General features: G+C 42.3%; 1 long non-coding RNA gene across 1 annotated transcript in view; it reads right to left on the bottom strand.

Moving 5' to 3' along the window:
- Positions 1-4,819: 4,819 nt before the first annotated feature.
- The window catches only part of LOC139003470 (uncharacterized), an 18,232-nt gene continuing 7,694 nt past the window's right edge, over positions 4,820-15,357 (bottom strand). Inside the window, exon 3 of the long non-coding RNA XR_011470248.1 lies at positions 4,820-5,369. This is a non-coding gene — a long non-coding RNA (uncharacterized lncRNA). The remainder of the gene's footprint in view (positions 5,370-15,357) is intronic.

Raw genomic sequence — 15,357 nt, 5'->3', positions numbered from 1 at the left:
AAAAAAAAAAAAGAGTACAGGTAAGTCTCCCAGTGTCCTCTTGTTTCATAGCAACAAGCCAGTAGATGAATGTCTCAGTGTTTTGTATCTTACTAAACCCCAAAGGTGAGAGATGAACAGACTAAAAGCCTGGAATTGGTAAATACACTACCAGCCCAAGACAAAATTGTGAAAAGGGAAGTTGTTTCTTTCCCAACTTTCCTCCAATCCTCATGTCTCTATCCACTCCCCCAACCTCCCACCCTCTCTGCTTCCTCTCTTCCTTTCCTTTTTAGAGGTCAGTACTGACACAGGATGTGTGTACATAACCAACTGTGTGTGTGTGTGTGTGTGTGTGTTTGTGTGTGTAGAGAAAAATTATTATAAGGGATTGGTTCATGTGATCATGTAGGCTAACAAGTTCTAATATCTGCAGTAGGAATGTCCAAAGTCAGGAAAAGACCTGGCTAGCCCAGAATTTAACTGGGTGTCCTATACTGGAACTGTTCTGCAGGTGCTGGGCAATCAGGAAGCAACTCTGTTGGAGTGTAGGTGGAGAGCAGACAACCAGAAACTGGTAGCAAGTAGAAACCTGGGCAGCAGGCAAAGCATGCAGGGCTTTCAGAGAGAACAAAAGCTGGCTTGATGGCAGCCCTCTGTGGTACAGGCAGGTTGCACAGGGACCTGCAAAGGGAAATGAGGCACTGGTGCAGAGAGGAAGCCTTGGGAGTGCTAATTTCCATGTCAAGTGTGCAGCAGGAAGGTTACTGCCAGGCTGCAAGGTTGCTGGAGGACCACATTTCAGGCGCGTGGCAGGGCAGAGCTTCACCAGATGTCCTTACACCTACTCTTTTGGCTCAGCAAGCAGCAGCTCAACACAGCAGGAGAGCTCCTTTCTCCAGCAAAGTCCCTCCAGAGCCCTCCACTGAGAACACTTAACATAGGTCTGACTTTAAAGGAGAAACACTGAATGAGATTGTTACCATAGGACATATATTGAAGGGTAAATTTGGAGCTGAGAGGCAATAAATTGACAAGTGGCACACAGGCTGTGAGTATTGGTCATGAGAGTCAATAAATTCCTTTCTGGTTTTAGACACTTTCTGCTGGATTTTCTGAATGTTGCAATTAAAAGATTGATAGGACCCTGCCCTCATACCAGCAAGGTTTTTCATTGAGCATTGCATGGTTTTCTGTCAGACTTTCTGCTACCATTGTCCATACAAAATCTCTCTGCTCAGGACTCTTTTGTTGTTGCTGTTGTTGTTGTTGTTAGAATCCTATTTATTGTCACTAATATATATTTTAACAGCCTACTAATAACATCTTTTTTATTTTAATAAGAGCATTCTAGAAAATGAAGGCTTTAAAATAACATTTTTAGGTACCTTGACAAATTGATAGAAAGATATGTACGGGACACTGGCAATTTGGGTTTCCCTCAAATAATTACACTATGGCTATAATAATTTTATAAGGTCTAGATTTTCAAGGCTCTCAAATTTGCTGGTCATTCTAGAATTCCACAGTGGCAACAAAACATGACCCAATAAAAAACAATTTATTTTCAGTAAGAAAAAGAACTCTAAATAAGCAACCATACTAGTCATACACTAGGTAAAAAGACAATTGTGTGTGTGTGTGTGTGTGTGTGTGTGTGTGTGTGTGTGTTGTTATTGTTGTTGTTGTTGTTTAAGAAACAATAGAACTACCAGGGACTGGAATGAAGTAAAAATTGTATTCAATATTTTTGGTGATTAAAATAATTACTTTATGATATTGATTGCAAAAAATTTATAAAAGTCCTTAATTAGATAACATTGACCCTTTGAAAAGTTTGATTTTAAGATTAAGGCTAATACATCTTTTTTTTAAGTGTCTGTGATTTCTCCTAAACTCCTCAGTGGTCTTGCCTATATAATGATAAAGCTGGTCATTTTCGTTTGTTTATAAGTGTTTCTTAGTCCCAAGGCTTTATAGCCACAAATTTTATTATTAAAAAGTTTTAGTTCCCTTCAAATACTTTCAGTGCTATTTGGAGAGAGTATCTAGGGGGAAATTCACATAAGAAGAGTAAACCCAATTTAAGAGAAACCATGAAAAATTGTTGATGAAGTGTTTTATGTGTGCATGTGTTTGGCCCAAAGGAAGCATCGCACTGGCTCTGGGAGTGGGAGGCAGAGTGAAAAGATGCAGTACTCCTCCTCTGCCTGCTTGTGTTGGATAAATGGATCATTTTATTGTCAAGTTGGTCGAGACTGAATGTCAACATTACACAGGAAGGTCCCAAAGGTATGCAGTGCAGGCAATGCTATTCCAGCTTCCTTCGCTTAATGCTATTAAATGAGCTCACAGTCTGTAAGATAAAAGTTAGATAAATTGAAGGCCAATAAGTACCTAGTTTTATAGCAGTAGTTTAAGTTCAAACTCATAAGCACATGAGTATGTGTGTTTCTATGGAAAGACTGCATCTAAAACAACACTCTAACAGATGAAATTTACCAGAGAAAACAGAATTTACCTGTACTTATTGGTAGAGGTTTTTTCCCTCTCAATAACAATAGTGACATCCAGGGACTTGGGGTATCCCTTTCCCTGCTGAGTGCTGAGGATAGTGTCCTTATGATACCTCGAGAAAAAGAATTTTCTGAGACTAGCATGGGAGGATGAGTGAATTTTATTTGCATGGAATTACATCTCTGCATTTCCAAAGTCCCATCTCCTTTAGTCCAGTCCTGGAAGTAGTGCAGCTGAGGTTGCAGTAGAGCTAAAAGCAAAGCCAGTGTCCAGAGTTTCCATTCCATGTTGCAGCTGGGGTCAGCTCAGCATCAGGCTAGTTACAGCCCATTAGTCCATTGTGTATGGGAGTCACACGGCCTTGGACCATGTGGGTGGATACAGGGGAGCCAACAGAATGCACACCCTATACCAAGAGTCTCAAAAAAGCCAAGAGAAACAAAGAGAGGCCAAGGGGAACCAAGAGAGGGAACTCCTTTGCTTAGAGGAATAAATATTTCAAAGTTTTGGCCCTTGCAGTGGCCACCCCCATTCTGGCCAATGACTTGTTCCGAGGTGACTGACAGGTAAGTACTTGCCTAATGTCACCCCAACTTCACTGTGCATGTGTTTATTCTCCCCTTGCCCAGTCCCTTCCCCCAGTGATCTGTGGGTAATGGACTGGTGGTACCCTGGGGAATGTAATGCTTTAGAATCCTGGCAAAGATGCCCAAGTGGCATGCCTGTAATGTTTGGCCTTCCCTTTGCGCCTTTCCTGATATTAGTAACTAGGTTAATCACAATGGTATCAATAGCACAATAAACACCTTAGAATGTGTGAAAACTCTAAGCATTAACAATGGAAAGTATATTTAATTTAAAAAATCAGAAATATATTTTTGATGTTCACTTAGAAAAATTTGGCTGGGTTGCATATAAGGAACATTCATCCATTCATGCCACAAAAATGTATTATCTATCACATACCAGGGAACTATGTTTCCTGCCTTCATAAATCTGTCTAGCATATGAGAAAGTTTTGTTACTCTAAACATCTATGTTTATCAGGTGTTAAATGGGCACCACACTTTAATATAGACATAATAAAAATAATCATCACTTTATATTGATATAAAGAACATTCATATGTAATCAATGGTAATAGCCAATATATTTAGCAATTGGTACAGCACAGGCTCCAACAAACCAAAATGCAAATAGAATAAGATTGATTTTGGAAGAAACCAACAGAGTACAGAATCTCAGTCACTATGTGTGTGGTTTACAAGTTTCCACTGAGCCAAGGGCAGGATCTTAAAGTGGAACCTGTCCCTCCTCCCACCATAAGTAAGATGAGGGCTAACAAGAGATCATAATATTGGCAATTAGAAATTGGTCATTAACACATATTTATTACATGTATACTGTGTGTCAGACACTGTACTTGGCATTTGATCAAGACAAGTCAACTTGCAAGCTGCTAAAGAGTAAATATGAAATAAGAAAGAATAAGTTGGGGTACAGTGAAAAAATATTGATTGTGATAAAAACAAGGCTGAGGAAAATATTTATTGGATAGAACATATTTTTGCATGTTTTAGACTGAAAATAAAGTTGTGGAAAGAGATAGCAAGTTAAGAATGGGCATAATTATTTAGCAAGAATTTGCAAGAGGTAGGAGGAGTGGCCTCATAAGCTCAGGTGAAGAAAAGGAGGAAGAATGACTCTTTTTTCTGTGGAAGAGGGAAGAAGATAAGGATGGATGAGACTAAATCAATTCAGAGGTGTAGAAGTAAAATAAGCCCTAGGATGATGACAGAAATTTGGAAGGAAAGGAAGGGAATGATCCAGAACAAGAAAAAATAAATGAGCCCTAACCGGTTTGTCTCAGTGGATAGAGCGTCGGCCTGCGGACTCAAGGGTCCCAGGTTCGATTCCGGTCAATGGCATGTACCTTGGTTGCGGGCACATCCCCAGTAGGGAGTGTCCAGGAGGCAGCTGATCGATGTTTCTCGCTCATCGATGTTTCTAACTCTCTATTCCTCTCCCTTCCTCTCTGTAGAAAATCAATAAAATATATTTTAAAAATAAAATAAAATAAATGAGCTTCAAAGAGGTGATGTGAAGAAAGTTTCTCAAAGCTCTAACAACTATTTCCTCTGAAAAGTAGCCAAGGTAATCTGCTAAGGGAAATTAGTGCAGTATTAAGTACAAAGCTTGAAACTAGTGGTAAAAACTTACCAGTATAAGAAATGGGCAAAGATATGTAAATATTTGCTAGATCATATTGAGAGTTCAATAGCGGTTGGAAATTATAAATGTATAAGGCAGACAAACAACTTGGTACATAATTTTCTCTAATATTATTCAATGCCTACTACCAGAAACAGTTGGTTAGGTTATTCTAGAATTTATTAGGATAATGGAATGAAAAGAAGGTCATGAGAGTGTTGGGAACTAAGGGTGCTGTTGAGAGAGAGATTTAACTGAATGACCATGGGTTGTCAGTTGGATTGAATAAGGAAATGAAGTCAAAGGCTTATTGATCAAGAACATATGAAGCCGGCCACGTAGAAGAATCAATGAAAGTGAAGAGCAGCCGCTCCTCTGCATAAAACTCTTAAAGGCCATTCTGCAGCCTGGGAAATAAAGTTTAACTTATTTCTTATAACCAGGTTTTCCATAAGTTCATTTCTCATTTCTTTCCCCCAAGTGTCCCCAGGCATACCACATGTCCTGGCACACAGAACAACTACGCTTTCATGTCACTGCTGTTCTTCCCAAAAAGTTCCTCCTCTTCTTCTCCTACATCCCCGTCCACCTGATGAAGTTCTCGGCCCTCAAGATTCATCTCGAAAACCTCTTCCTCTTTAAAGTCTTGTTTGGTGATCTATCTGCAGGAAAAAAAGAAAAAAGAAATGCTGCTATATTTTCATCCCATTCTTGTACACTCAAGCTATTATCCCACTAAAGCCGTTGATTCTGGGCAAATTAATAGAATGCTGCTGCATTAGCACTCTGCCAGTTCTAGACTAACCCAACAACCATACCATGAAAAAAAAAGTTCAGGCTATAAGAAGATATCATGCGGAGAGAAAGGCTATAAGAGGAGAGATGGCATACAGCACCTATTCCCCAGACATGTGAGTAAGACTTTCTTGGCCCTACCTGTCCATCCCAGCCCGCAGTTAAATGTAGGTGGAACCATGTCAGCCCACAGAATTGTGAGAAAGAATACATCACTGCTACTTTAAGCCACTAAGTTTGGGGATTTAGTTATGCAATTATAGATAAACTAGAGGCCCGCTGCACAAAAATTTGTGCACTCGCGGGGGAGGGGGGGTCCCTCAGCCCGGCCTGTGCCCTCTCGCAGTCTGGGACCCCTCGGGAGATAACGACCTGCTGGCTTAGGCCTGCTCCTGGGTAGCAGAGGGCAGGCCCAATCCCTAGGTGCAGCCCCTGGTCCGGCTCAGAGCAGGGCCGATTGGGGAGTTGGGGTGCCGCCCCCTGTCATGCACAGAGCAGGGCGGATCTGGAGGTTGCGATGCCACCCTCAGTCATGCTCAGGGTAGGGCCGATTGGGGGATTGGGGCACCACCCCCTGTCACACTCAAGGCAGGGTCGATGGGGAGGTTGCGGCGCCACCCCCTGTCACGCACAGAGCAGGGCCAATCAGGGGGTTGGGGCACTGTCCCCTGTCACGCACAGAGCAGGGCCCATCAGGGGGGTTGGGGCTCCGTACCCTGTCACGCACAGAGCAGGGCCAATCAGGGGGTTGGGGAGCTCCCCCGTGTCATGCACAGAGCAGGGCCCATCAGGGGGTTGGGGAGCTCCCCCCTGTCACGCACAGAGCAGGGCCCATCAGGGGGTTGAGGAGCTCCCCCTGTCACTCACAGAGTAGGGCCGATAGGGGAGTTAGGGCACTGCCCCCTGTCACACACAGAGCAGGGCGGATCAGGGGGTTGGGGTGCTGCCCTCTATCACCCACAGAGCAGGGCCGATCAGAGGGTTGGGGCTCCGCCACTGTCACACTCAGGGCAGGGCCAATGGGGAGGTTATAGCTCTACCTTGTCACACACAGAGCAGGGCCCGTGGGGGGGGGGGGGGGTTGGGGCGCTGCCCTCTATCACCAGCAGAGCAGGGCCGATCAGGGGGTTGGGGCGCTGCCACTGTCACACTCAGGGCAGGGCCAATGGGGAGGTTATGGCTCTACCCTGTCACACACAGAGCAGGGCCTGTCGGGGGGAGGAGGGTTGGGGCGCTGTACCCTGTCACACACAGAGTTGCAGGACGATCAGGGGGTTTGGGAGCTGCCCCCTGTCACGCTGATCCGGTGCCAGGAGGCCTCGTGGCTCCGCTGATCCCGGTGCTGGGAAGCATATTACCCTTTTACTATATAGGATAGAAGCCTGGGGGCCGGCTGGTTTGCCCTGAAGGGTGTCCTGGATCAGGGTGGGGGTCCCCACTGGGGTGCCTGGCCAGTCTGAGTGAGGGGCTGAGGGCTGCTTTCAGGCTGGCAGTTGACTGAAGCTCCCAACCGCTCCTTTTTTTCTTTTTTTTTTTTATTCTGGGCCAGCTTTAGCTCTGGCTCTAGCTCTGAGGCTTCCGCTGCTGAAAACAGGTATCTGGTTTGTTTGGGTTCTATAATCAAAACAATGTATAACTCCAGCTCTGAGATCCCGGCGGCTGAAAGCTGGTTTCTGGGGTTTTGTTTAGCTTCTATATTTGTTACAATGTTTCAAACTGCCAGGTCAGAGGCCGGCAGCGGCAGGCGGGGAACGTTGGAGTCCGCCAGTCACTGGAGCAAGCAAGCCTCCCTGTTCGCTTCAGTGCATGGCTGCCGGCCGCCATCTTGGTTGTCAGTTAATTTGCATATACTCACTGATTAGCCAATGAAAAGGGTAGCGGTTGTACGCTAATTACCATGTTTCTCTTTTATTAGTGTAGATGCTATATTTCCCATATTCAACTCCAGTGCAACTGCTCAGTACCTGCAACTGTCTTACTTTTCACACTAAGCTCGCAAATAAATTTTTTCCCATATCTGCTCCCTTCCCACTCTGTGAAATTCTAAATCCAAGCATGCATCATATAATAGACTAGTGGCTCGGTGCATGAGATTCATGCACGGGCGGAGGGGAGGAGGGAATTCCTCAGCCCAGCCTGCACCCTCTCCTATCCAGGACCCCTCGGGGGATGTCTGACTGACAGTTTAGTCCCCAACCGGCAGTCAGACATCCCTCTCACAATCCAGGACCGCTGGCTCCTAACCGCTTACCTGCCTGCCTGCCTGATGCCCCTAACCACTTGCTTGCCTGCCTGATTGCCCCTAACTGCTCGCCTGCCTGCCTGATTGCCCCTAAACACTTGCCTGCCTGCCTTCCTGATCACCCCAACCACTTGCTTGCCTGCCTGATTGCCCCTAACTGCTCGCCTGCCTGCCTGATTGCCCCTAAACACTTGCCTGCCTGCCTGCCTGCCTGATCACCCTTAACCACTCGCCTGCCTGCCTGATCACCCCTAACCACTCGCCTGCCTGCCTGATCACCCTTAACCACTCTGCCTGCCTGCCTGATGCCCCTAACCACTCACCTGCCTGCCTGATTGCCCCTAACTGCTTGCCTGCCTGCCTGCCTGATTGCCCCAAACACTCACCTGCCTACCTGATCACCCCTAACCACTCTGCCTTCCTGCCTGCCTGACTGCCCCTAACTGCCTCTCTGCCTGCCTGCCTGATCACGCCTAACCGCCTCTGCCTTGGCCCCTGCCACCACAGCTTCGTCCAGAAAGACGTCCAGAAAGTCGTTCGGCTGTTCTGTCTAATTAGCATATTATGCTTTTATTATTCTAGATCATAAATGATGTGAACTAAATCGAATCTGAATTGAGTTAGTGGAAGGGAGAAAGACACTATGCTCAGTCACTGAAATTTCATGGTTAAATATTTCACAGTGGAGCAATTCCTGGAACAATGTGAAAACATATTGGAGGTGAAGTTTACTGGAGTACAGTTGACTAGAGGAGAGAGTGGGTGCTTCATCAAGGATGTGGACTTGTGGCCTAGCATGATGACGGGAATTTGTGTGGAGTGGAAGACAGTGATCCTGAATGGAAAGATTGTGAACTTCAGAAAAGGAGAGGCTGAGTGACAGCTTTTCCAAGTGATAACAATACTCATAAAGCCATAGTGAACAAATAAGATAATCATCTAACCTTCTGCCCAATGTATGGCCAAGGGAGAAAAAGTAAGTCTCCGCTTCACAGAGTTAGGTGGAAGTTCTATTATGCTGGTTTTCCTTCTCAGCCATTTGAATTACTCCTTCTCAACAGTCTCCCTGATTCTTTTCATTCTATTGCCAATGAAATCCTTCTGCTTAATCTTCTTCGCTATGCCTATTCTCTGGGTCATCTGAGTCATAAGTATGGCTTCAACCATCACTTATTCATTGACATCACCCAAATTTCAACTTTCTGATTCCATATCTTTCATGAGCTTCAATACTGTTACTTCCAATTATCTTCTGAATATATCAACTTTGTGGCCTTTCAGGTAGATCAAACTCAAAATGTTAAAAGACATACTGATAATCTTCCATTCAAAACATGATTTTTCTCCTGTATTTCCCAACCCAGTAAATGGCATCACTCCCCATGCAGTCAGTCTAGAAAGAAAGTCAGTACAATGGCTAAGAGCTTTGGTTCTGTAATCAGTAAACAGAATGTGCTCAAATTTGGCCTCCATAAAATTACTACCTATATGGTAACCTCAGCAAATTACTTAACTTTTCAAAACTTCAGTTTTTCTCATCTGTGGCAAATCTCAAAATCTTGTGAAGAGGATTAAATAAATGCCTTTCCAAACCCTCAAAACTAATCATGCAAACTTGACCTCTTGAAGCCATCCTTAATTTCTCCCTCTCCCTTAGCACCTGCTTCTGCCAAGCAACTGACCACCAAGTTCTGTCAATTCAGTTTCTAAAATGTATCTTAATGTATGGTTTTGTCCATTGTCCCTTCCACTGCCCTAGTATGACACCAAAACATACTTCAACATGCCTGCTATTAACCTAGTCTAAACCATCTTTCACACCATTGCCAGAGACAGCTTTTCAAAAATAAATCAGATCACATCCCGGTCTTCACCTTCAATTTTTTTTTCAACTGTCTACTCTGTCCTACAAATAGAAATGTCAACCTCTTTAGAATCTGATATTTGCAGTCTCCCTAAATTGTCTTTCCAATCTGACTCTACATCATTTCCCACCCTTCCCTATATTTTACACTGTCATTGTCCAAACATACTCTCTGCCTTTTTATCTATTTCCTTTCCTACATCCTCAGCCTCCACTTCTCCTCTGAGATTGCTGCGCCAGCTCAAATGGGATTTCTTCTCTGTTGCCTTCTTGAACCCACAAGTGACATAGATTGCTCCCTCGTCTGTTTTCCCACAGGACTGTATACAAACTTGTCATAGCCTTTATCACACTACTAGAGGCCCAGTGCATGAAATTCATGCACTGGTAGGATCCCTAGCACTGCTAGCTGGGGCCTCCCTCCCTTCCCCTGGCCGGCCCCGTCCCCTGGTCAAACTCCCAGATGAACTCCTGGTTGAGGGGACAATTTGCATACTATGTTTTTATTATATAGGATGGTGTAGTTATTAATTTATTTGTCTATCTTCCCAGCTATACTCTGAGGTCCTGCACAGAGGCAAGGGTGATGAAATATTTATTCTTGTATCGCTGGTTCTTAACATAGTCCCTGGAATATACCAATACATGTGAGCTGCTCAATATATGTCTACTGAGAGAATGAATGAATGAACAAATGAATGAATGAATGAATGAATGAATAGGTAAAGAAAACATGGAACTTGAATGATGCTTGCTATATATTGTTTAAATATTAATTAAATCCAAATCCTTCAGGCATAAACAAAGAAAATCCTTAAAAGTATGCATAATTTTATTCTTTTTAAAATATATTTTTATTGATTTCAGAGAGGAAGGGAAAGAGAGAGAGAAATAGAAACATGAGTGATGAGAGAGAATCATTGATCAGCTGCTTCCTACACTCCCCCTACTGGGGATCAAGCCTACAACCTGGGCATGTGCCCTGACTGGAAATCAAACCATTTCCTCCTGATTCATAGGTTGATGCTGAACCACTGAGTAGGCATAAATTTAAAACATATGCTCTCTAAGTATCTTTCCCAACTCCAAAATTCTGGGCTAAAGCTTTTCTCCAGGCATGCAGGATTACAATCTCATATGGGACAGATAAATTTGTAGACTAGGATCTAGTGAGTTGTTTAGGGTGTGTATCCAATTAATTCTATCATATTAACTTTAAAAATTCTATTTTATAAAGTTTACACTTTTCAATTAAGCAAAATTGAATTATGTACAATAGTTGATCTTTCAAAATGGTAACATGGTGAAGAAAGTGGTGTTGTTTTTTTTCTAAAACCTTGTCAGCTTGAGTGACATGTGAGTACTCAGCACTAAGCATCTGTTAGGGAAATCTTATTTCTCTGTGTCTGTCACTAGAAAATTGGAACAAATGTTGCAAGACCTACACACTTAAAATGTTATGATGTGTTTTTAAAACTGCTTTTCCACAGAAGGCCTTTTATTTTATTAGAAAATTATAAGCAAACAAGTCTTGTTTAATGGCTTTCTAAGTATAAGCACGTTCCATGTCAAAATTGTATCACACTCAACTGCCTACTTGTGTGAGAAATCTGTCAAGCCCTGGTGTCCAAGAAAATAGGGCAGCACAGCGGAAGATTTCTTGCTGAGGGGCACAATGTATGCTCAATTAAACCCATACAGCCTGTGTAATGGTCTGAGTCCATCTGAGCAAGAACTGTCAACATTCTCTTCTGGGATCAAAATTTTCCTAATGCCTGGGCATTTTGGGGGGACCCCCCTGTAACAAGAGATGCAATCTTGAGTTTATTTCCGAGAAGGTTGGGCTCTTATTCTTTCTCCCCTTAACATTCAAAAATTTGTGGATATTTTACCTTCTCTTATCCTCTCTGTCTCTGCATCCTTTCCATACCTCTCTTCACTTGCTAAATATGTTAACTAGCAATTAAAGAAAACATCCATGAAATGCTGAAATTATAGCCTGTTTCTCAGAGGAACCAACTCTTGTTTGTAGTGTTATTTTACTTGAGAGTCATATCCAAGTGCTTTATCTCTTCAAATATCAAAAAACATCGATATGTGCTCAAAACGAATTAGTTAACAAAACATGGTGGAAAAATCCCAGAGTACCCAATGCCCCTTTTATAATGTGTGGTATGTGACAAATTTATAACAATTCTGTTTCTCTAAAGCAGCAGAGATCACCCACAAAACCTTTCCCCAAAAGAGATGACAATAAATATATAATACTTTAGATACATATTTTCCTATATATCCTTTTTAAAAAGATGACTTCTAAATACGAGAAAATGATATTGTATGTTACTAAACTGCCATCTACTGTGCTTGCTCACCCAGTACACAATAGCATCTCTTAGAGGCTTGCCTTTTACAATGAATAAGTGAATTTCCCCCACAGCTGTTTCTTGACATTCTTTCTCTCCCTAGTTCTAGCCATGTGTACTCCTAAAGACCAGGAAAAAAAAGTTTCAACTAATTATAGTTCTATCAAAGCTTTTCACATCATTTAAAGCTTAGATTGATTATTCACAGTGCCGTGAAGACGTGTCAGTTCGAGACAAGAAGAGGTTTAGAGAGGTTTACACTTTGCAGAGTGCCACCTGTCTCCAAAGGGCACATTCATTAAAAAGCTCCAGGTGCAATTTGTGGGAGCACAACAGCATAATGAAGTTCTTTGCCTCCTTGTGCACTTTCTGATTAATAACATCCTCCTTCGGTTCCAGCAGATTGTGCACCAGTGTTTGCTGCAACAACCTAAAATACCAGCCTACTTTTCTATTCTTCTCTGAATTGAGTAAATTGCCATTTATTTGTGACCTGGATTAAAAGAATATACAAAAAAAGGGATATTTCTGGCACAATCTACTTTTATAAGAAAAGAACCGCTAATACACCAACTGAATGATAGGTATTCAATAACCAACATTTAATATGTGTCACTGATCAAATTCTACCATAATCCTCTCTGTCCTACATCCACACTCATAGAAATCCAATTGATATTTATAGTGATAACCTGAAGGCATTGTAAAATTCCAAGTAGTCTCCTGAATCATAAAAATGGGAAATAAAACTGGCATTTATCAAATGCCTACTATTTACTAGACATTTTCACTGGCACTATCACATTTTATCCACATAACAGCCTAGTCCGGTGGATGTTATTATCCTCATTTTCACCGTTGAATGTGATTGAGACTCAGAGCTATAATAAGAACTAACATTTATTGATTGTTTATTATTTTCCTGACATGGTTTTTATTACTTAAGAGGGACTGCCTCAACTAGTCATCAAAACCACATTATGGAGTAGATACTACCATTATTCTCATTTTATTAGGGGTGACCAATGTCTGAACCCAGGCAAACTGATGCCAATGCCTGTACCATTAACCCCAACACTGTACTACTTAGAAGTGTGTTTGTGTACTTTATTTTTAAATTAGTCACATAACTTTGTTTTTGAAAATTGGGAATACACATTTGGTAAACATAACTTTCAATTGCTCTAATTCTCCTACTAATAGCTATTAATACTTGCTTTTTATTGTGCATTCACTGTCAAGTATTTTACATACTAGTACATTATCTCATTTGAAATTCACACACATATATAATATTATCCTCAACTTACTGTGATAAAACTGAGGTTTAGAGAACAATAATAATAATAAGCACAGTAAATACACTGTGATATACAGGCATTTTCTACTGCTAGGTACTCTTCTTTTTTTTAAGGAGTGACTTTTTAAAAATATATTTTTATTGATTTCAGACAGTAAGGGAGAGGGAAAGATAGAAACATCAATGATGAGAGAGAAACATTGCCTGGCTGCCTCCTGCACGCCCCCTACTGGGGATCTAGCCCGCAATCTGGGCATGTGCCCCTGACTGAAATCAAACCTGGGACCCTTCAGTCCACAGGCCGACACTCTATTCACTGAGCCAAACCGGCTAGGGATAGACACTCTTCTTATAAAGAGTTTTAAATAGCCCTGGCCCATTTGACTCAGTGGATTGAGCGTCGGCCTGCAGACTGAAGGGTCCCAGGTTTGATTCCAGTCAAGGGCACATGCCCGGGTTGCAGGCTCAATCCCCAGTAGGGAGCGTGCAGGAGGCAGCTGATCCATGATTCTCTCTCATCATTGATGTTTCTATCTTTCCCTCTCCCTTCCTCTCTGAAATCAATAAAAATATTTTTTTTTTAAAAAGAGTTTTAAATATAGTACTCATTTCATACTGACAAATACAATATAATGTATTACCCTATTATACAGGTGAGAAAACCGAGAGGTAGCACTTCGACCAATATTACACCGCTAGCAGGCAACAGAGCAGGAATTCTAGGTCCAAAAGCCCATGATTTTTAACCACTACTCTAAATTGTGGAACAATTTAAAGTAGTCATTTCCTTGTCTATTGCAGCAACTGTTAGCCACATGCCTTAACTATAATAGCATTCATCACAAAAAAATCAAAAAGCTTCATGATGTGTATTGTCTTTGTTTCTCATCTGATTTTTATCTGAGGACTATTCTAGCAGGCTTGTTTGTTCCTGAGCTCCCAGGCCCTCCTTCCAGTCTGGCCCATACCAAATTCCAGCTATATGAATCAGAATTCATGATTGCAAGTGACAGAAATCATGCCCAGTAAAATCTGGGTGAAATAGGGAAGGTACTTGTTTGTCAGTCACTTCTGGGAACAGGTCATAGGTGTGGCTACTGTAAGGGAGTGAAATCTGATACATAAGCTCCTAAACAAAGGAGTTTCCCCTCTTGCCACTGGCACCTAACTCCTGGTTTTTGGGATCTCACGCTCTGCACTTGCCCACATGGCTCACAGCCATGAGGACCCCACACACAGTTGACTGATGGACTGGCACTAGCCTAATGCTGTGCCAGACCCAGCTCCACTATGGAACAGAAATTCTGGACACTGGCTTTGCTGTCAGCTCTGCTGACTCCCCAGCTGCACATTTTCCAGGAATGGTTTAAAGGTAAAGGAACTTTTGATACCTAGAGATGTAATTCCATGCAAATAAAGCTTTCTACCACATCTTATCCTCCCATGGGGGCCTCTGGAAATCTTTGTTCTAGAGGGACCCAAGAACCCCACTATCACTAGCAAAGCAGAAGGGCAAGCCACACAATTCTCTGATAACAGAAGGTTTGTGAATAGCTCGTCATAATCTCTCTCATTGCATAGAGCAGTGGTTCTCAAGCTTCCTAATGCCGCGACCCTTTAATACAGTTCCTCATGTTGTGGTGACCCCCAACCATAAAATTATTTTCGTTGCTACTTCATAACTGTCATTTTGCTACTCTTATGAATCGTAATGTAAATATCTGATATGCAGGATGTACTTTCATTGTTACAAATTGAACATAATTAAGGCATAGTGATTAATCACAAAAAACAATATGTAATTATATATGTGTTTTCCAATGGTCTTAGGCGACCCCTGTGAAAGGGTCGTTCGACCCCCAAAGGGGTCGAGACCCACAGGTTGAGAACCGCTGGCCTAGAGCTTTGCACAGGCCTGCTTCATTTATGCTACTGCCTGGTGGTCCCTGTAAACAATTCAGCTTTTTGTTTGTTTGTTTGCTTTTAAATATATTTTCATTGATTTCAGAGAGGAAGGAAGAAGGAGAGAGATAGAAACATCAATGATGAAAGAATCATTGATCAGCTGCCTCCTATACAACCCCCA

The sequence above is a fragment of the Myotis yumanensis genome, unplaced genomic scaffold, assembly GCF_028538775.1.
Source record: "Myotis yumanensis isolate MYYU_CA2020_CCGP unplaced genomic scaffold, mMyoYum1.0.hap1 SCAF_2, whole genome shotgun sequence".
NCBI lineage: Eukaryota > Metazoa > Chordata > Mammalia > Chiroptera > Vespertilionidae > Myotis > Myotis yumanensis.
The sequence above is the reverse complement of the archived record's forward strand: the minus strand, read 5'-3'. Positions and strand labels throughout refer to the sequence as shown.